Source organism: Rousettus aegyptiacus, unplaced genomic scaffold (assembly GCF_014176215.1).
Source record: "Rousettus aegyptiacus isolate mRouAeg1 unplaced genomic scaffold, mRouAeg1.p scaffold_m13_p_15, whole genome shotgun sequence".
In the NCBI taxonomy this organism is placed as follows: Eukaryota; Metazoa; Chordata; class Mammalia; order Chiroptera; family Pteropodidae; genus Rousettus; species Rousettus aegyptiacus.
The window spans coordinates 15,784,680-15,808,499 of NW_023416290.1; the positions used below are offsets into that span (position 1 = coordinate 15,784,680).

Genomic DNA, 23,820 nt, shown 5'->3' on the forward strand with positions numbered 1-23,820 from the left:
CTTAAAAAAGTATATGGAAGTTTGGCCATCTCACAATTCTAAAATTAATGTGTTTTAATCTTTCTTCAATTCTTTCTCCAGAAATTCCTTTACTTTTAAATGTAATACTCCTTGAAATTAAAACATAACTATGGCCATCTATCATAAGAATTTGATAATTCAACTGTTAAGAAAAGAGTATTTTCTTTTCTGGGGATTAATATCTGAGGCGTAAAAGTACTCTGAGTGGTGAGCATTCTATATGAAGCCTTGTGAATTTGTCCAGTTCCTAAGATCTAAGTAGCTGGTTGGTGCTTTCTGGCATGTAAACAAGATGGCAGGTGTGCCAGCACAAGTGTGAACCGAATTTGGCATTCTGAGACTTTCCTTCTGCTCTCCCCACCCCCTCCCCCACTCTTCCTCATTTCCCCCCTTCTTTTAAATGGAGTCTCAGGAAAATATACACTAAACTTGCCTTACCCTTGATAACCAGACCATGTCTGTGGACTTTTCATAATTATTGCAGATGGAAGGACAAAAGCAAAAATGTATTTACACCAAACTCTAATTTATAATGTAGCCAGTAATCAGAAGCAATCCCTATCTGAAAATCAGACACTAAGTTTTCTCATTTTGAAAGATGGTTCTAGCTTTATCTGAGATTAATGTTCTCTACCTTACAGGGATTTTTTTAAAAAAATTACTTTTGTTTAGGATATAATCATGTGATAGTGTTAGTCACCTCTCCCGCCCTCTCCAGAAGTCTTGCACATTTTTTGCCTCTTTTTCAAACTTTCTATCCCACTTACCTCACCATTTTCAGAAGATAACCATGAATCATACTTTAGGAGAAAGAAGAAAACAGAGGTCACTAAGTGAACCTATATTTCCTTCTAGCCGTATTATCTAAAACCAGTCACTATTCACTCTTTCTTGATGCCCAACTTGATCCATCTTTCTCCCATGTCTTCATCTTGAGTCTCCCTGTGTTCTGAACATATTCATGCCTCTTCCACCTTGAAAATACAAATGCTCGAACCCAAGTTGCTCTTAAGCTTTGTTCCTGTCTTCCATGTACTTTTTGAAAGGTTAGTCTACTTACTTACATTACATGCTGTCTTCTCCTGTTCTGAGTCCTTTGCCCTACACTTTTTTTAGGCCCTTGTCACTCCTAAAGTTCAACAATGATCTCCGTGCTGCCACATCTACTGGACACTTTCCTTTGTCAGAGTTTTCCTCTCAATGTCCAACTCGCTGTACAATATGTCCTATTTTTTCTTGGACTTTTCTGGCTGTTTCTCCCATGCTCCTCTTCTTCTATGGTCTCTTAATGAACAGGTGCTTTTTAATTCACTGAATATTGCATTCTGCTTTGGAGCTGTCTCCTGTTGGAGTGTGCCAAGCTTGTGAATGAGTGTGACTGAGAGCTTGTGTCATAACTGCTAGCATTCCTCTGGCGCATCTTTGGTTTTCCAGGGTGATCGATCCCAAACAAATGTCTTCGACCTTTTTCTATAAATTGATGTCATATTGTCAATGAATTTCTGTCCTCATTTCTAAACCTCCATTTTCAATTGCATCTGTAATTTCAATAGGCATCTCTAAATGAATATCTCAAAATCAAGAGGTTCGAATGTAACACCGTTTCTCCCAAGCCTTCCAGTTCCCTTGCTATAATTTCTGATGTGGAGAATTGTACTAGTTGCCCAGTCACTCACACCAACACCCTGGAAGGATTCTAGATTGTTCTCTCTTTATTATCTTCTGCGTCCAATGGGTTGCTAATGACTCTCCATTCTCGAATTTGTTCTCTCTCCTCTTCGCCACTCTCATTTCCTCCGCTGTTTCCTCTCCCTGAGGTAAAGTCTCATCACTTCTCACCGAATCACTGGAATAGCCATACTTCCTGCGTGACAATGGCGTGGCATGGCACACAGATCCTCCTGGTTGGACTCCTGGCTTCTTCCCAGGTGTCCTCTCTCAATACTCCCTCACACATGCTGTGCCTTGGAACCTTGAATGTGCCTTGGCTGTTTTAAGCCGCCGTGAATTTCCATGGACTGCTCCTCCTGCCTCACATGTCTCCTCCTGCTGCTACAAACTCTCCCACATCGCTCCCTCTAGGAAGTCTTCCTGACCACACCCAGACCCAGCTTCAGTTCGATGTGCTTCCTCTGAACCCATAGCTTCCTCCAAACACCTTATCTTAACCTAAAGTCATTACACAGTGTTGGAAGTCGGTGAAGTGGTTGCAAACCTAGGCTCCACGATCAAGCTGTTTGGGAGTGTGGCGAAGTTCCAACACTCACATCACATGGTAGCAAGCTAACTTCATTCATCCTTGTCTCAGTTTCCTAATCATTGACATGGAGATAATATTGCCAATGATATTGAGTTGTTATAAAGATTAAGTGAACAAAATGTGTAATATACTTAGAATGCTTGGTACACAGAGTAAGTCTTAATGAAAGTTGGTTTTCTTTTTATTCTTTTTCTTTCTCTTTATTCCCTTTTCCTTCTTTCCCCTTCTTTTCTTTCTCTTCTTCCTCCTTGCTTTCTTCTTCATTCTCTGCCTCCTCCTCCTTTAAAACCATCTCTTCCACTAGACTTCTGTGAATGTTCTGTGAGTACCGAGACTATATTACATTTAATTTCTTGCCCCATTTCCTACCATAGAGAATGTTATTTCTTATTGGACATTGGGGAAAATATCATTTTTTCCTATCTTTAAAAAAGTCATTATTTCCACCATTTAGAGTTAGGGAATATGTTTCATAAAATTAATGATAAAATACAGAGGCCTTAAGGAAACCTGTTTGAATCTTGAATATGCCAGATGAGGTCCTATGTAAATGTGTGGTAAGCATAACAATAATGTCAAACATTTATATATCACTTTCTATGTGTCAGACATGGTTAAAAGAGCTTCGCATATATGAACTCACTCCATTATAAGATCTAGCATTCAAAGTTATTTTTTTTCAGTTCACACAGATAACATTTTATCTATTATAATTGTATATAATAATAATTATTATAATTATACCTTTTCATACTAAAAAAGAAATGTCAGATATGATTTTATATCTTAGAAAGACAAGAAAAGAAATGTCATTTTCTATCAGAGAAAAATGTAAGAAAATTCTTTAGTGTGTCAGATATGCAAATAAAGGTAAAATAAAGTCTTCATTTTTTGAACTTTGCCCATAATTCTAATCTGGGAGGAAGTTTTTAGGAGATAAGTGGTCTGGTTTGTTTTATTGTTTGTTTGTTCTGTTTTTTACATTTGTTTGTTTGTTTTGTAATGGAAGGAGACTGATCCTTGCAATAAATTCCTGGCTCCACCATTTACAAAGAATAGCTTTGGGCCAGCCATGCTTGTGGAAACTTCAATTTTCCACAATGCATTTGGAAGGAGGGAATGTGTTTAGAAATAATAACATGTTGTGTTTGTTATTGTTGTAGTTTTAAATTGGAACATTAGCTCAGTTGTATCTTTAATATTACTTTTTTCCTCACAAGAAGAGGGAGTCTAGAAAATTTGGTTTTCTATGCTTAAATAAATTTAGAAAATAATAACATTTCAAAATCCCTTTCTTCTGGGTTTGCAGTGAGAAACTAAAAAGATCTGCAAAAAAAGTACAAGTTTAACTTGGTTTAACTCAGTATTTCTTGAAACCCTCCTCTTCTCTACCCCAATATCTGTTTGTTTGTATTTCCTGGCATATTAGTGAGTGGTCTTTGGAGTACAGTTTATATAATATTAGTGTGTTTGCCAGTTTGGGTTTAATCTTATGAAATGAAGTGCATTATTTTTTATCAATATTAAGTTTTGTTCCATTTTAGTCATAATGAGTTTTTGGTCACAATGAGTTTGACCTGTAACCTTGTAAATTGAGAATAACTGACAGAGAACAAGGAAATTAATTTGCAAATTGGATTCCTAGGGAGAATTTTTGTTGTTTTCCTAACAGTAACTGGGGCCCCTATGTTGAAATGGCCTTCATACTGTGGTTCAGCTCAACATTGCATAGAGCAGAAAAAGTAATAGATTGTTACTGAAAGAATTTGGGCAAAGTTTTTTGCAATGCAAAGAATTTGTGGGCTCTATTTAATTGAGCTGTGAGATATATAATTTGAGGGGGAATGGCAGGCAGTCCATAATTAGTAACGAACAGAGGCTCTATTTTGTAAGTTATTGTGACAAATATTCACTATTATGAGATTTAACTTGTACTTGTACTCGATTTTTGTACTGCACCTAGTATTGTTAAGTATTTAATATGATATTAATCTGTTCTCTAAAAGCAACTGTTGTGTGGTTGTTTTATTCATTTGTACTTTGATTTACCCTGATAATGGAAAAGGATACTAATGAAACCTTTGTGCAAGTGTAGCAAACTTCCTACTTGTTTAGGGTTTAACCATGACATATTTGCTCATAAATGATCGAGCAACACATGCAGGAAGCTATTGTAAGTCCTTTTTTGAGTGGTGGAAACTTCATTGGGCACAACTATGCCACCTAATGCTTTTTACTCTTCATAAGACCAGCATTCAGCAATATACAAGAGGAAGGAGGGTGGTTCCATATTCCCCATGGTTTGCTTTATTTTCCCTCCTCATTAAATGTTTCTCTTGTTTCCTGTGTAACTTCTATGACTAAAGTTGATCGCTTGACTAAGCTGGCTGTCTTTTGTTTATTTGGAGGACTTCGACATTCAAAAAAATTTTTTTTCATGGAAAATTTTTTTCTCATTCAAGGTGTCATTGATAAATCATGGAAATATATTATTTGCTTATTGATTTTATCAATGCATGAGACTTAACCCAATTATTGGCCAATTTTTGTTATTTCCGAAACATGAACTTTCGTTCTCATGTGAACTTTTAGAAGGAAGGAAACAAGAGTGAAAGAAGTTGAACCTTAGCTTGGAATGGAATTTTATTTCTACCATAACCACATAGATGGTGCACCATTTTCTTTTTTTCCCTTCTGTCATCTGTGAAGGTGGAAATGTTTGTCTTTGTGACAGAGTTGTTTAGTGGAAAGCCACCGAGTTCCAGAACTAGCCCTTCCGACTAGTTTAATGGCTAAGAACAAGTCACTTACATTTTCTAGACTCAGTTTCCTCATTTGTAAAATAAAAAAAGTCTTATTATAATATCCACGGTTTGATCTAAATGAATCTTTTAAGATTCTAATGTGCAAGTGTGGGAGAGAAACATTTTATTCTTCCCTTCTAAGCTCTTTTTGCGGGTCTAATAATTAAATCAACATGAGAGCTTAATAAGAAAAGCTAACCAAATTTAATTACATATGCACATATGGGAATCCTCACATACATGAGAGAGTCAGAGACCCCAAATACATGAGAGGTTCCAGGACAGAAAGGTAACATGGGCATATATGGCATCCTGGGCTAAGGATGAGGTAAGGTAACTGGGGCTTCAGGGGGAGGAAGATTATTCTCAGAATGATAAAAAGAACAGATGTTTTGTAATTGGAAGTTTGCCCTGTCTTGCCCTATAGATAGGTCATAAAACCGTTATTTCTGGTGATGACTCTTTTGATGATAATAATTATTATGGGCAAGGTCCCAAATTTAAATTCTTCTAGGTAGTGAAGAGAGGGATAGACATTTCTCCTGAACCCTGAGGGTGTCAAATTTCCTTCAGTTGAAAATAATCCACATGCTAAAATAGCACATCTTGGAGAGGCCTGTTCTGAACCCTTTCACGAGTAATAAAAATATAAGATATGAAACTTGTACTAAGTTACTTCCTCTAAAAATCATTAATAACAAAACTTGCTATCTACTTTGTATTAGCTTTACATGGCAACAGAGGATAATAATGGCTTCTGAATCACTGAAAACCACCCAACTAATGTGCAATCGTAACCCAAATTAGACACATTTATTCTAACAATCACATTATTGCTTTGCCCACTTTGTTACTGTGATTATTTTTTGCTAGCTCTTTGGGAGAAATAGGTTATTTTTTTAATTATGAAAATGTTATTTCAGTAAATGTAATTTAATTAAAATGAGAATTTCTGCCAACTGTTTTAAATAAATACAGTATTCTTTTACTAGTATGAAAGGAGTTACTATTTGCTGTCTCATTTCCTCACTAATATGCTGGCTTGTTTCGCTTGAACCTGAGCTTGTGGAAGTTTATTCTTAACCAAAGCAGTTCTTTTTTCATGTAAGTAGGTTAAATGTGAATTGGGCTGCCTCAGGGTGCTTTTTTGTTCACTTTTAAAAAGCCCCCTCAAGAGGTCCTCTTTTAGAAACCTAGAATCATATGTTTGGAAGATTGATTCAAATTAACATTAGAATGGTCCTTTTATTTTTAAAAATTATACAGACTATTTAAAATATGCTAAATTGACATAGATTAAACTAAAACCGAATAAGGGAAGTATTTCTTGTTTTATTCTACCTTTGGGGTGAAAGAACTGAAATCAGAGAAAAAATGTAAAGTATAGTAAGGTACAATTTCTGCCCTCAAAATACAGGAGGAAATATATTTGTACAAAAGGTACAAATTAATATCATTCATTTTCTTGTGACTTTACATGTCCTGGAATGGTGTAAGCAGACTAAGAGTTTATATATGTTTTGACTTCTGAGAAGCTCATTTATTTTCAAAGAAATATTACATTACTAAATTCCTGGAATTATGTTTTACAATTATCTTGTTGATAGAACTGCCAGCACTTGATGAAGTATATTAATGCACCTCTTCTTTTGTAAATGGTACAGCAATTCTTTTTCCCCCAGAGTTAAGACAGTGCAAACATTTTAATCTGTTGGAAAAGACTGAGCCACTAAATATGAGTAAAATCACTTAAACTGATTTTTTAAAATTATGCTAGAAAGCTAGAGGACTACAAATTATGCTTTGGCTATAATTCAGGGCTATACAATAACCCAGGTCCCTAAAGTTCTCAAAAGAATGACAAAGAAGGCATGATTTCCAGACGTGTGTATTATATATGCAAATAGCTTTGCAGTAAGAAAGGTTTATATCCTTGTAATAGAGGAAACATTCATTTTTGGCATTTCAGACCATGGGGAACATAGTAATTACAACAGGCACTAATATCTGTCTCCTTTCTATTCTTGCTTTCAGCTTCCTTCCTTTCCAAGCCCTTGAAATATCCCAGTGGAATTAGTCAAAGGAATTTAAACCTATGTCATTTCCAATGTCTTTTATTCTCTCTCTAGTACATTTAGCACAACACTGATCCTCAAGGAATGTATAGCAAAGCTCGTGTGTGTGTGCGTGCATGTGTGTGTGTGTGTGTGTATACACATACACATATACACACACATATATATACACATATATATACATATACACACATATATGTATCATTAAAGCAAAAGGAATTAAGAATGTTTTTCTTACTTAAATATGTCTATAGACATTTCCATTATGTGATTTACGCTGATGATTTTCAGAAACACAAAACTAGAATACTCTTTTATAGTTGAAATTCAGTCTAAAGCTATGTTCTCAGTAAAAATTTGTATCCTTAGTCAAGTAACTCCATTATTAGCTAGAAGAGTCTGGCCAGAGTTCAATATTTGAACAAAATAAATTTGCAAATTGTATTGCTAGATGAGAAACAAACACAAGCAGTTATTAGCCTTTAATCTAAAGCATTTGCAATATTTACCTGCATAGATTCAGTAAGCGAGAAACCCCCTGGCCTAGCTCCCCCCACCCCCACTCCCAGCCAGTACACAGGACTGGTAGCTGCACTGTCGGCTTGACAGCCTCACATTCTCAATCCTTAACTTTTAAGTAGTTCTACTGAGGAACGTATAAGATTTCAGCAGCTAGCATCCTGCAATTAATATCAGCTCCAAATATCCATTTTAAGGTCAAACATGTCTTTTCTCAAGAATTTATGCAAGTTTATTTTTACTCACGCAAAAAAAATTTTAAAAAATTGAATAAATAAATTTATAAGCTTTTTTTCTTCACTATAAAGGATTCATATGGTTTTATTTTCTTGTTAAAGGCATTAAATTATTTAGAGAAGTTAACCTATATTATCGGAGGAAAAAGCTGACTTTCAGTAGACTTAAAGCTTGGCAATATATCTAATTTCCTTTTATACTGTAATTTTAACTCTCTTCATCTCTGTCTCTCTCTCACACACATATACACACATCCTTTGTCTTTTGCAAATGATCATCACTAATTGTGTCATTGTCGAGGAAAGAAGAAGGTATGCATGTGGCCTTACGTCACTGGTAAGAAGGAAAGGTTTGCAGAATTTTATGGTTGTTTCAACCTCTGTCACTGGGGAAAAAGTATAAAACAACAACAGCTGTTCTTGAATTCCTTTTTTTAAATGGAGAAGGTGACCCATCTGCCATATCCCGTTAACGCTGTCTACTTAGCACAGGTAATGCTCCCAATTCACAAGAGTCATCCTGGTGAAGCTTGGAGCAGAAACTGCCCCTTCCCTTATTCCCACGCTGCCTCCAAACTCGGTTCATATTTAATTTTTCAGTGAAACTTTCTATATTTATAGAATTATTGTGATTTTTTGGAGTAATCACCCTGCTCCCCTTCATGTTGCTGTTTGCTCCAAGTGCTAATTTATTTGGACACGTCCTCTTGGCCACTTGGCAGGATCGCATCCCTTCTTTCCGTCTCCTTTAAGGATTCACCCCCAGGAAGGTTTCCTCAACCCCTAGGAAGTTAGAATTTCATTCTTTTCAACTGGTCCCCCCACCCCCGCCCCGTTACAGTACTTATCACATTGCTTTGTAGCTATTTGTCTTCTTGACTTGAATTCCTAAGTCTGGACATATTTGTCCTATCCATCCTAAGTGCCCCAGTTCTAGCAATGTGCTTGGTGACTGGTAAGTACAAAATAAATATTTATGACAGCCCAAAGAAAGGATTTGTAGTGACGTGAGTTAAGACAGAGGACGAAGAGAGAGGGAGAGAGGAAGAAGGGGAGAGGAGAATGAATGGATCTGGAGGAAGAAGAGACACATTGCTATGAGGGTAATGGGTATTATTTCCACATATTTAGCTCCTTTCTAATTTAATTTTAAATTCGAGTTTTAACAACAAAAAACAGCTGATGGTTCTGTTAAATAAGGATCACGTGCATGCTTTGGCAGCTTTTTCTATGGTTGGTGACTTACAGAGATTCCAAAATGCCGTTGTGGTGGCTTCTTCTAGATGTGTTTAGTTTAGGAAAAGTAAATATTCCTCAAAAAAAGATTTTGAATTTGTAAAATCTGAATAAAAACAGGTTAATAAAATGTAAAGAAATACGAGTGGAAACAGCAGAAGAGCTGAGAAGGGTGGTGGAGGAACGATGCTAATTTGCTTCGTCCCTTCTGGTCGCCCTGGCTCAGGCAGAGGACTAGAGTGTGCTTTCCTCTAGCTCTGTGATGTTGTCCAAGGGAACATGATTCCAGACCTTCTGGGTTTCTTGTTATCTAGATCGCTTTATGTAGGAAAGTGTTAAACGGTGCAATGACCAAAAGTGAAGTAACCTACTTTATTCAAGGACTTGCTATCTTCTTAGCAGATCACTTGGCTACTAACTGTGAAACTGCTTAAGAATCTTAAAGGCAAAGTGGGAGTTTTGCTAGTAGTGAGGAACTATGGGGTAGGGGAAAAGAGGGGATTTTTAGCAAATAAACATTTTAAAAAATTTATTTAAAAATTGTGGTAGAGGAAATTTCAGAAGACGGAGACCATCAAAGAGAGGAAATGCCAGGTAATTACTAAACCTTTATTGCACATTAACTTTAGAGATACTAGGCCGGGTCTCTGTGCACAGGGGGTAAACTGGTTCATGACATGGCTGTTCATCATTTTTTATTTATCAGATATCTGTTTTCAAAACAGCCAGTATTAATTGCTTTGGTTGCATTTGTTATTGATGTTCCATATTGATAATCTAGAAGCTGAAGCATTGCCATTCATAATACTTTGATCCAAGAATTTACTAACACATTTTAATGTGCGCGCGCATACGCGCGCGCGCGCACACACACACACACACACACACACAGAGTCACATACGGATTTTGTTTGCTATTTTTAAAAAATTTTGTTTCATCTTCAATTTTGTCATTGTCGTTTTTACTGCACAATCTCTTGGTAATATCCTGTGATCCTTGCTGACTCATTCTTTTTTTCCAGTAAATAGAAAAAAATGGAGATTTACGGTCAATTTTGGGCGGGGAGTGACAAAAGGGAAGGACATTCAGCATGAAAAATCCCATTACGTTTTTCAATTAGTTTTTCCCCCTAACAGCAGAGTTGTTCTCCAGCTAGTCTTGGTTGGTTAAGAGTGGTTTAATCTCTCATCCTTAACATAAAATATGAAGGTGCAGATTGACTTCAGAGAGGATTGGTCAGCATTCTGCATCGAAATAAAAGTTTTTTTTTTTTGTTTTTATCTGCCCATTAAAAGCTTTGTGACATTTGCAAGTTATAATGAACCTCTCTGAGTCTTAGTTTCCTTTGTGGCGCGGACAATGGTGTTACCTAATTTATAATGTTGCTGAGAGGATGGAATGACATCACATGCTAAGATTGCTTCAAAAATGTTACTGGCACCCAACAAATATTTGCTATTGCTATTATTGTTATTATCATATAAATTCATACTACCAAGACCAGTAATGAGATTGAGAATCTGAGGGATGAGAACGAAGAGAAGAGTTGAGATAAGTAAATTTGTTGAGATAGATTTGAGTGATCCACGGGCAAAGACTGTGATACATGAGGATACAAAATTGTACCTTGACAAAATTAAACACTCTGTTATATTGTTATAAAGGGAATCATAATATCGCTCGACAAAAACTGAATAAAGAGGTGATAGCATCCTAATGGAATGGGAAATGGCTACCCAATTTTAGAATTTTATCAATGAATGAGTGCTAATTTTTATTTGTTTCTGATTATGTAAAAAAAAAAAAGAGTGAGAGAGAGAATGATAAATATATATTAAGTCAGTACCTATTTACTACCAAAATCTAGGTGATTTTCCTTCTAAAAGATTTTCCACTACCTAACACAAAGGGGGAAAACAAAAATTCAATCACTTCCTAACACTGTAATGTGAACTATTTTCTAGATGTTCTCTACTCATTTCTGGCTGCAGTAATGAGAGTTCTCTCGAAACAATGCCACACAGCAGCACTAATATGTGCTCTCCCACACGCCGCGCGTAAGGGAAATCAAGTAGAGAACAATTTCACTGTTTGCCAAGGTCAACTTTTCTGTTTTTCAAAGAGTAATGTGCTTTCCTTGAAAAATAATGTAATCCTTTCTGCATTGAAATATGGCCCTCCTGATATGGAATTCTTTCTCGAATAATAATATAAATCCATGTTATCTAATTTGAGAAACAGTATTAGTATTAATTTGTTCAAAGGAAATACATTTATTGCTAGTTCTTCCCCCCACTTTCACTCTATATCTTTACTAACTGGGTAATATTCCTTCATAAAATATTTTTTAAACAGTACAATGCTTTCTTCTTTTTATCTACTAATAAAATTTTTTCAGAAAGTCTGGGGCTCATCTGAACTTTAGCTGAACATCAAAGATAGTCTCGCCTTCTCAGGCTCTTAAAAAAGGAAACTCGTGTTTACAGTTATTTAATTTTATTTTAATTTTAGTGACATCGGGGGAAAGGAGTAAGAAGAAACCATGCTTTTTTCCTCTTCTTTTTACACTTTAGGAAACAATTACATACGGCAACCTGGTTCTTGCTTTCCTCATTTACCGGTCCTCATCTTTAACATATTGTACCTCCTCCCCTCTACAAACTAACAGAAAAGCTGCCAGTGCACCGGAGTCTAGATAAGTTCACATCCCCTTTGGCCAGATTCCTCTTGCTACTCTTAAAAGCGCTTAACCTTCTTGCCTCCTGTGTTCTTGAAACACCCAGTCTTGCCCTCGGCTTGCTCGGAAGTTGGCCATCAGGGTGTGCTTATTGAACTGGCCTGCAGACCTGAGCTGGGTGTTTCCCTCCAGACCCTGAGTTCTCTGTACAAATTCCGTATCAGGGGAGAAGTCTGCCCCTTTTAAGTGATAAGAAATGGGCATATTTTTGTTAATTTCTAACAGACAAAAGTCTCTGGGCATAGGAGGGTCTGGCTAGATTGTGGCTATGAGGGAGAGAGTTACAGATGGGAAATGACAGCAGGGAGTTTGCTGACCTCTTTGCCGACACTGGGGAGTCAGCCAGGCTTCCTGACTTGGAGCAGACAGCTCATCACCACCTACACAGAGGCCGCCATCATAAGATTTAAGGGTTAACAGCTGTGGTCTCACACGCAGGTGCTCCTATAGCTGACACATCATTATTTGGGACTTACCACCTGAGTCTTTCTAAACTTAGTATCTCCAAAAAGTAAAAGTGAGAAATGAAATGATCAAGGTGTCTCCTTCCAGCAGCAAGGAAGCTGGATCCAGCTCCTCCTGCCCAGTTGCCAGGTCTCGCCTCAACACCCTTATGCTCCCCATGGGGCCCCGCTTGCTCATTCTGGGCCACCGGAAGTAACCTGCTCACACCATTTTCCCTCCCACTCATTTTGAGTATGTATTCCTGAAAACACATCCTTTATCCTTTTGCCCTAAAGCCGAGCTCTTTCCCAGACTCAGCTCTCCCACAAAGCCACCATCAGTTGATCTAGGGGAGATGAGCTGCTCCAGCTCTAAGTGCAGGTGTCAGAATTCTGCTCCTTGGTTAATTGATACAGGGAGAACACAGTTGAAATGAAATGATATGCTTGGTTGCTTGATTCATTTTCCCCCTCAAGCCTCTGATAAGTAAATTAGTGTTTAAGGGAAGAACTTTTAAAACAGCCCAGTGAAATTTACCTCACATTACAGAAAACGATCTTCCCTGTCTCGCCGCCCCGCCTTCCCGGAGCAGGGACTGACCTGTTTGTGGTCCATAGTCTACAGCAAGCATCCTCTGGATGTGTCCAGATAATGTTCAAAGCAATTATTCTGTCGTTGACCTTGAGGAATTAGAAGCTTTTGGAGGGACACAGCTCAAACTCTTTGAATCTACTAGGGCGCCTTTTAGCACTTAAAAGAATGTGTTGTAATAATTGCTGTTAGTAAAAAAGAATCTGCACTGATATTGATGGTAAATAATGAGGCACTTAAACCTCCTGAAACTTTACATGATTTAAGTTTTGTGAAAATAGCTGATTATTAAAGGAAATATGGAAAATGAAGTTAAAAATATGTAATTCTACCATTCTGCATTTTCTTATCGTTTATATGTAAATTGTTCTATTTATGTAGATTGTATGGAGAGAGAGAGAGAGAGAGAGAGAGAGAGAGAGAGAGAGAGAGAAAGAGAGAGAGAGGAGAATATGCTGTTTATTTATATGCAGGAAAGCTGCAGTTACAAGCATAGGCTGAGAAGTAACAAGATGCTACTTTAGGCAAGTTATTTAATATCTCTAAGCCTCAAGTTTGTTATGAGGGTTAAATGAGATACTAAGAACTAATAGTTATTGAATGTTTCCAATGTCCCAGACGTTGCTCTAAGCTTTTTCACATAACTTTTTACTTTTTACAACAAACCCATGAGGTGTGTATTATGACGCTTTGCCTTTCACTTTGTGTAAATCCTACTTATAAATGGCTTAGTGTAAAGTCAGAGGTATAGTAAATGCTAACTATTTGTACATGATATGTTTTTGCAAAATGTAGATAGTAATGGGAAGTTTTATAACATACTTTTCATTTTATGTTTAGGCATTTTCCCAGAATGAAATTTTTATTTAAATATAAACTTACTAGTTAATGTTTTCAAATAAAAATTAAAGGTCATCTTTCACACTCTTTCTTCTGGGGATAAAATTCAGATTCTTATATTAATAAAGGCAAGGGATGGCTTTTCATATACTATCTGTTGTTTAAAATCAATTTACAATTTTTCTAAACATGTCATGACCTTATCAGCTCTTCCTAAGTGATTAGTTAAAATGAAGAGATTCAACTTGTTGCAAATAGACCGGTTGCTTTTGCCTTCTCCTAGTTACTTTTCAGGTGGGATTCTAGAACACGCACAGTTGTTTTTTTGTATCAGATACTTCCTAAACAGGTAGAATATGGCATTCCAGTTACTTTAACACAGTGTGGGAATTTCTGCCTTAATGGGCATATCTCTTATATAATGAGTGACATGTGACTGAAGCACATTTTTTTTTCTTGGATTCCTGTTAGGTAAAATTCAATCCTTTAATGCAGAAAGGTTACCAGTGTTCACAGACTTTGTTGTTTCCTAGGGACATTGTAAAGAAAGCACCTAACAATTTTATTCTCAAACATTTTACTAAGGTGTTGTCTTATTAGATTCATTATAGTGATATCAGAGTTATTCTCAGAGTTTGGAATAACTTCTAGTGAAAACTTTAACAATTCTTTATTTTTAATAATTTTTAGAGAATGTTCAGCAAAATGTTTTGATCTCTTTGGCAAAAGGAATGTTTATGATCAGTGTCCAAATCATAGTGTTACTTGGCAGTCACTTTAAGTAAGATTATTTTAGGACTTCTAAGGGGTAACTTAAACTTTAATATTGTGTTGCCAAGGTCTTTCTAGAAGGGGATTCAGAGAACTCTGTTTTCATATCCTGAGATTCTTCCTGCATGATCTGGTTAGAGTTGCAGGATGGCATAGTCTCGATAAAGTCAGCGAGAGCTAAGAAGGCAGATCCATTGGCTGGTATGGGAAAGAAATTTAGACCTTTAAAGAGAATTTTCTGTTATACTTAGAAAGCCCTTCTTCACTTTAACTTTAAAATCTTAAATCCTGTAATGATTTGTTTTTGATTAAGGGTTGAGGTGGGAATGTAACATTTTCCCTTAATGGCACCTTTGTCATGTATTCAAATTCCCATATATAGCAAGATGAAATTCTGGACTTTTTCTTTGATTCAGTCCATTTAGGCTTAAATAAATATATGCTCGCCTTTGGTGGCTGCACTTGAATCATCGTCATTCCGCAGCCCCGGCCTCCTGGCTGCCCCTTTCCTCACGGGGTGGAACTCTGCAGTAGACTAACGTTAACAGGTTAAGCAGAGGCACAGGGCACATGTGGGCCCTGCTCTTTATTCACAAGCTCAGACATGAGTAAATGGCATGGTTGATGGGAGCAGATAGAGAAAAGCCCTCCTCTGGTTTGCCTCAAGCAGAGTGATGAGCTTGTCGGGTCCCTGTGTGCTGCTGTTGATCCAAGGATAAGGCTCCCGTTGGTTTACAGCAGTGTCTGTCCCCGGGGGCCTGTTTGCAGTTGATCCAAGCAGGGCTCCCCCTTCGAGATCACAGCAGGTCTACCCTTTGTATCAACTCTAGGAGCATACAGAGTAAGTCAGCAAACCGGTAGTCACATCAGCTCAGTGGCCGTGTGCAGCCTGAGAAATGCCCCTGGAAAACTGTAAACTCTTACAATGAAGAGAGTTAGATTTTCCTTTTTTCTTTTTTTCCTCTCTTCTCTTTTTTCATTTTCTCACTCTCTATGAGCTTGTGGTAGCTAGCGGTTCATGGTAAAGAACATCTCCGTAGTTTATGAGAGAGTGTACACATAGAGGAATGTATTTGGTTTGTGGTGAGGAAACTTCCTTTTTCAAAGTTATAACGAGCTGGTCTTTAATATAATTCTCAAAACTATGAACTATGTTGGGTTTTTTGTTTGTTTGTTTGTTTAGTGTTGTTCCTGGAAAAGTTACTAAACATATTTCTGAAACAATATATGTGTGTCTGTCAAAGTTTTAATGCCAAACCCCTTTTACTGATTCCTGACAATTTTAAATGATATTATGCAAATCATAGAAGCTATTTCCAGTGAATTTACTGCTCTAAGGATAGATAGATTAGCAGAATAAAAGAAAACAGTTTCTGATCTCTGACATTCAGGGACACTGGACAGGCTTTGAAACTGTCAAGTAGTTAGAAACGTTTTCTTGTTTCATTTCTGTCAGAGGAAACAGTACACAAAGATGAAGAGGATTCCTCTGTACTTGTACCTATTTATTATACTAGAACTAACTATAGGTTAAATTATGTATGGGTATTATAATGTAAGGATTTGATTAATAATAAAAGAAATTGCTAATATGTATATGTGCTTTAAAATGCTGGAGAGTTTTGTTAGATCATTTTGGTCATTCATTATTACACACTGACCAAGAGATGAACTTTGAAGTTAGTTCAGTGCTGAAACTAACCTCTCTTTCACTAATATTTTTTTCTAATGTGACAAAAATTAATCTTAGGCTCCAGATGCAAAGTTGGAAAACCATGTTTAATAAAAGTACACATGATATTTTTTAGAAATATATGTATATATACTTCTTTCGACTTGAGAAATGTTTTTCACTTTACATAAAGTAAGAGTTTTGCTTGGTCTTAAATAATTCAAATTCTGGGAAAAGTGATATTAAAACATCATGAGAGAATCCTCTTTTTATTTTACTTTTAAATGGAAATAGTTTAGGCATTTGAATATCTCCAGACCTTAAATCCTTAGGCCCCTAATCCTTAAACAGTGTCCATGTGTTCTCAAAACCACTTACACATTGAATCATAAGGGAAGCATACCTCTTGAGCAATAACTCTTACTCTACAGCCATTTGAAATATATGACACTTAAAGAAAAATGGTATAAAAATGTCGGTACAGAACAGAACATGTTATAAAGACTACGTTTCTGGATAGAAGACAACTGAATTATTAGTCTTATGAAAAGAATGAAACAATAGACGAGATTATGTTTTATGTTTTTTCTAGTTGAGGCAGACCAATATATTTTCTGGACAAACCTGGGAAGATACTAGAGGCAGAGCAGTGGAGAGGGGGTTGCTTTGCTGCAGAATGTGGGCAAACACAAACCATGTGTTCTGTCGATCTTTTCACTAGGGATTTCAAGTCATTATTGTTATATGGGAAATAACATTTTTTTTTTCATTGTAACATATTAAAAGAAAGAGAGAGGATTTCTGCTATTTTTTGGAGTCAAAAGAGTGAGTGCTAGGATGTTTTTATTTTAATACTGAATGGCTTAGTCAATGAGAATATATATTTGTATATTAAGCAAAAACACTTTTGAACAAATTTTCTTTTGTCACTGAACCAAACATAGATTATTTGATAGTATATATAATTTCTCTTCATCCAAGAGAAGTCAAAGACATGCTCTGGAAAGTAATGATCATTATTAGTTTTGTCGTGTAAGTTGCAAAGAAGTATTTACATTTATTTAAGTCTTGAACTCTTTATATCTAAATTCCTCATTAATCAGGTTCAGATTTTGGTTCTATATAAATGGCATGAAAGGCCACCTTTAAAACTGTTTATTTTAAACTTGCCATATGTATGGCTTTTTTATAAGAACTTTGCAAATGTTAACTCATTTAAATCTCATAGCACCTCTGTGACGTATATTACTAATATTCTGAGGAACATGCTAATATGTACTGTCCCCCCTATGAGGGGCATACTAATATTATCAAGAGAAACTGAGGAACAGAGATGTTATGTAATTTGCACAGGGTCACCTAGCTGATGAGTGGGAGAACTGGGGTTCAAAAGCAGATGGACTATGCTGTCCTCAGTAAAAACATAATAGCAGATACGAATATTTATTCCAAGTAAGATCACTGCTGGTGCAACATCTTACAGCCTTATGGTAAATGAGGAATTGAGACTTTTGCTGTTAAGAATAGTCAATTAAAATCCATGCTTGAATTAATTCTGAAAATTAAATCTCTGAATTATTGATGCTATACAATTTCAGGTGGAGGTTATTATAAAATTCAATAAAGAAGGTAAATGCTTATTTATCCTTTAAAATAAATAAGCATGGATAATGTGATTTCTCACTACATTACATGTGACATTTGATTTTATTTAAATGATTTATTCCATCGTCTAGAATTTCACTTCATGTTTTGTAAATGTACTAAATATTCATCGAAAAATGACTTCAGTAAGTTTCAAGTCAATATGTGAAGATACACCCTTGGCATGATTATAAGTTTAATTGTAAGAAAATACTTACACATAGAAAATAATGTTATAACGATATGTTCATGTATTTCTACTACATATTTAAAATATAACATCCTCTCATCTATATAAAAGTAAGTTGTGTAAAATTGTTGTAATTCATCAGACATTCAGATTTCACCCCAAATAGTTTTCTTTGTAGGTTTTGCAATGTCAGATTAATATCCTTTAGTTTTATTTTTTCTTCACATATAAATTCTCAACAGAATTATGATCCTAAAGGAAAGATGAAATAGCAAAACACAAGTTTTGGCGAACACACCTGCTGGTAGGAAAATTGATTTAGGATTGTTTAGATACTCTCATTATATTGACTCACTAAATAGAGCTAATCAACTTCTCCATTTAATTTTGCAATAGAGACAAACCTGAAGTCAGTGTAATGCTGGGAGTTTAAATATCAATTCAATTTTTTTCATCATCTGTATCATTTTATGACTTCAATGAGAAATCTAATGTTCGGTTTCATCTAATAGGTATTTTTAAAGTATCTATGAGAGCCAAGATTGTTTACAAAAGTTTTTAAAATTCAAAGTAAATTTTCTTTTTTTCTTAGTTTTCAAAGACTCCGGTTGAATAAAGACACTTACGATTTACCAAAAAGAGTGTTACAATTTTTAACAAATATGCAAGTTGTATTTGTTTTAAACTTATCTGTTTTGTTTGTATCCTGATGGTACTAAATCCTCTATAACTATTTGAGATCTCTGATATAACCCTAAAGTTTTTATGGATTGTTTTAGAGTTATTTATTGTCCTCAATATTTTCCTAAACCTATCTACTGCTTACTTACACATCAACTAAAGGAAACTATATCTTCATCAGAAGTGGAAAATCTGTTCCTTTGTAAAAGGAACAAAACCTGTCCCATTCTGTTCAGTATAATGTCCCCAGGAAGTAGTACAAAGGCTTATTTTGCAGATTACAAATGCCATCTATATATTCATGTCAAACGTTAAGGATATATCAACAACCCTTCTTCTTTTGTTCTTGAAATCAGCTAAAATCAACCTGACTCTGCTGATAATTTTATGCCCTAAACCAATAAGAATGTATATATATTCATCTTAATCTTTGTATGACCAGTTTCTAGTATGGCGCCTCTCATATAATAGACTCCCATAAATATTTGATGATGAATGATTGCTCTTTAAAGCAAAAAATGATTTAGTACCTTTATCGGGAATAATGTAAAGATTTCCATGTTGGTGAAATATGGCAGAATGCAACACACAGAATGCAACCGAGCTTTTTCAGTTTGTTCTTACAGATATTTCACAGAAAAAAAAAACAAAAACAATTCAAACTGTCACAACGAAGGTATAAAGGATAAAAAGTACTTATCATGCAATGAATGTTAGGTGATGCAAATGTAAAAAATCCAGAAGGTGAACTTGAACTTCTTGCCTGAAACACAGAGATTTTAGAACATATTAAGTCTTTTATATTAACACAAGGAATTAAGGTGAAGTGAAATTTCCCCTTTGTGTTAGTGCTTTAAAATGTACCATACACTTAAGTTATGGTAGGGAAAAAATTTCAGCTTAAGATGTAATTCAGATTTTACTTAATTTATTAATCCGATGGCTCTTTGAGTACTGGATCAAGGGAATCAAGTATGGAGAGGATAGCATTTGTAGATGTTTCACTCTCTGGATTATCATTTCTGGTCTTCCGTCATCCTTGCAACACTTTCAAAAACACTGTGCTCATCCTAAAGACAGTCCTGGAAGGGCGGCTAAAGCCGAGCCTGGCATTTCAGCTCCAGGTCCATCTCCCATCAACCCTGAGATGTCGCTTTATGATATCTGCTTTCTTCCTACACTTACATTAATTGCATTATAAACTTTACAATGGGACACGAGTTACAATAAAGTGTCACAAAACATGAGATTCTAAGCTCTCCTATATTTAGCACAAGGCTCAGAAGAGTGCAGGAACAGTAAATGCACAGGGGATGGGTGACTGCAAAGCAACCTCACTTGAAAAGGATCCTGGGATCGATACCAGGCTTATGAAATCGTTCATGTCAAGCATCCCCTGGATGTGTTTTATTGCTTTTATTAGTGTGACTATTTAATACAAGAACGTATACTTCTTTGCTTTTACTTTTCAAAGCCTGCTTAGTATAGAAACCCCCACCACTCCACTCTGCTTTCTTCTTTGACTACATTCCACAAGAGAGGCGAACTTTCTAAATACTCATATTTCAAACAGATTCACTTTCTTTTGGGAAACTAGAAAGCACTCTGTGATCCATAGAAGTGGTTTAACTCAGGAGTTCATAAAGGTATCAGTAGCTAGCAGAAATGTTCTACCTGAGTGTTTGAAAACCATTGTTTGAAATCCTATTGAAATCTTTTTACAAGGGATTTAAAATAATTTATAGATTAGAAAAACAGAGCTGGGCAGTTTCACCACGCTGCTGTTTTCATTCGGCTGAATAATTGCTTAGCGATTGGTCTGCCTTGGTTATCTTATTCAGTGAAGGGATTTTCCCCTCTAAGTCTAGTTTCTAATACTTAATACTTTGTTATATTGTGATATAATCATTAGTACATTGGACTTAATCTATATTAAAAAGTTGAAAATGATATTGGAGCTTCAAGTCTATTCAGCCTAATATGCTGATAAAAAAATGTATGTTTTCTTTAGTTTATTTAGAAGAACAAGAGATAAAACCTCAGAGTCTTTGTCACCCACTGAAGAGGGGAACTCATTGATCAGCTACTTAATTGCCTTTGATTCTCTGAGTGACCACGTAATTGCCAAGCGAAGCCTGAGTAACAGTTGTTAGCAGTTGAGTGATTAATTAACTGTTCTATGGTCCCTAAGTTGCAAGAGCAAACTGACTTATATTATGAATTTAAATGCAGTTAAGATGCTTAAAGTATGTCTCTTCTCCTGTGTTACCAGCTGTTTTTTTTTTATTTTTATTACCTGATCAAGTAATAATTGATAGATAAATTAATGAGCTTACAGCATCCTTGAAAGTGAGTCAATGGATTAGATTCCAAATTAGTTAAAAAGAGCTTATGACTAATTTTGTCTAAGTCCTCGAACAAATTAAAACATTTTGAAAATGTTTTTATTTCTTTGAAATAACTGCATCCATATACTAATGCCTATTATGTGTGTGCATGCTTGTATAAAGAGTAGTGTGTTACGAGATATAAATATGTTATTTTTAATAGAGGCTGTTATTTAAATGTTTAAATGTCTCTAGGGGAAAGTCAGCTGCAAGAATCATTTTGGGGGGCTCAATTTATTCACGACAGTATAAAAAATGAGGACTTTCTCTAAGAAAACTTCTTTCTTTACCTGCTCGTTAGGGGAGGGTATGTTAACCTGAAGTCCAAAGACCAGAAATTTTGCTCTGCTATTTAAAAGTTCTGTGTTTTTGGGGTGCATTCCCTAACTTCCTGGTGTTTTAGTCAGTTAACGGGGGAAAATATCTATAGTATTCAAATAGTGAGCTTGTGTGAAACTGTGGGGTTTAGACTCAGGAGGGTCACTGAAGATACAGACAAGGAGTGATTGCTAGCGACAGTCGAACAGGTTTGGTTAGCTCAACTGGTTATTGTTACTGATAATGGCGAAGAACAGAATTCACCAGTTAGCATTGGAACTGTAATGTGCCAGTATAAAGATACTTTCATTGGGCTTATAAAGGGAAAGACTTTAAAACGCAGGCTGACTTTAAGAACACTTTGTTATTCTGAGGTACTGAGTAGCTGGGACTGCAGTCTTTGGGACAATATTCATTTGACCCTGTGGACAGAAAGTAATAAAACTCATTTACTCATAGGCAACTAGTGATTTTCTGTAAAGATTTACTTCAGATTTTATCCTGAAGTTACATTATTATAATAACAATGGCTGTTACAATTGTATACTATTGAATTAGTTTCTGTTCTGAATATCAGTCTAAATTGGGGCTGGATTTTTAAAATCTGTGTGTCACTGATTTGCAAAAACTGTCAGACATAGTCCTGTCTTTTTATTCATAATACAAAGATGGAAATTCTAAATAAAACTTTGTCATTAAATTACCGCAATTACTTTTCTGATAATTTAATGTTGTTTATCATTTTATTCTGTGATGTTTTGAAATTAGTTTGTTTAGATGGTGTTTTTTTTTTAACTCCTCCTTTCTTTAAAATTCTCTGAACTATCTCTAGGGGCTTTGTTTGCAACACAATCCTCAGTTTTATCCTAGGTTAATTGTGGAATTATTCAATATAAACTAACATGTCATTACGAGACTACATTTAATTAATTTGCACAGTGAGTCTATGAATGTATTGTTGCCAGCAGTGAGGAGAAATACATAAAAGCTGGAGCCTCTTTTCTTCCTTTCCCTCTTTCTCCATGACACTTCTCCTATAGCCTGGCGTATGCCATGGGACAGGGGGTTATTACCAGTGAGTATCCCGAAATATGTGCTGTGCTGTGTGCAATTTTAAAAACGTGATACTGAGGTAAGGATGATGATCCAGTTTACTTCAAATCAGGCTCAGAGTATTACCTTCCAGCAGGAAGATGGTGTTTGTTCCTTCAGTGCCTCAATTGCTCCCTGTTTGTAAATTATGAACCTTTGGCAATCCCGAGTTTCATTAACACCTAGGTTATTATTTAGTTCTCTGAAATTGCAACTCGCCCATAAGACTCTCAGGAGTGAAAGTGTTCATGCAGCTTGAGCACTGGGAGAATTTGGCTGTCTTGAAATAATGAATAGTAAGGTTTCTTTTTTTTTTTTTTAATCCTCATTCAGAATTTAATTTATAAAAAGTATCTGTAATGCCATTGCTAATTTCGAGTTGAATATTTAAAATTTTTCGTAGTGTATATATATTCTATGTAAAGTGGCTTGGCACATGGTAGGCTCTCCATAAATATGGGAGGTATATTTATTGTAGTTTGTGTTTTTGTTGTCAAGTGAATGATGGAATGAAAGGCAAAAATCATCGGGTAGCAGCACTTTCCCGTAACTTTTAGTTTCTCGAAAGTTAGTACACACAGACTGTAGATGGAGGCCCTTAAGCCTAGATAATGGCGAGTGCCATTGGGCGCAAACACAGGCCTGTGGTTGCCAAGGAAGGACAAGACGCACCGGCGTCACCCAGGGCATATCGAGTGACTTCGTTGCTAGTACAGCTGGAGCCCTGATTTGCTGTTAACTTTCTGGTAAAATCTCTCTGGAGCTAAGGGCAAAGAAAGCCCTTCAAATATTTTGGCCTCATTCCATCATAGCCACAGGTATTCTGCCAGCAAATTTTTTTTTTTTTTTGAGTTCTATAAAAGTCAGCTTCTACTAAATCATTATTTAATTCTTTCCTTAGAAGAGATCAGTAGTTTTGTCTAGGCAAGAGGTAGAATGGAGTACAAGATCCCAGGATCGAGCTTATCTGATTCGGATATTTTTTGAACACTTATTGTGTCTTGCCTCAAATGCGGAAACTGATTGAGTCTCATTTTAACTCAAGTGACAGTGGAAGGACCGAAAACTCTCTAGAATTTTTAGAGACCGTCTATATTCTATAGACTTAACTACTATGCATCTAGACTGTGTCATTATTCAAATAGCAACCAAGAGTAGGAAATGCAGTGCTGGCTACTGGACATCAAACATGGATTCCTTTGCATCTGAACAGCAGAATTATTTTTGCACCAGTTACAAGCCTTGCTTATAAATTATTTAAAAAATAAAATCTTGAGCTCTGAGGCATTTTTGAAAAATCT

General features: G+C 35.8%; 1 protein-coding gene across 2 annotated transcripts in view; it reads left to right on the plus strand.

Annotated features, from left to right (window-relative positions):
* Window positions 1-23,820, plus strand: part of TOX (thymocyte selection associated high mobility group box) — a 279,705-nt gene that overhangs the window by 41,087 nt on the left and 214,798 nt on the right. The gene's annotated exons all lie outside the window — the stretch shown is intronic.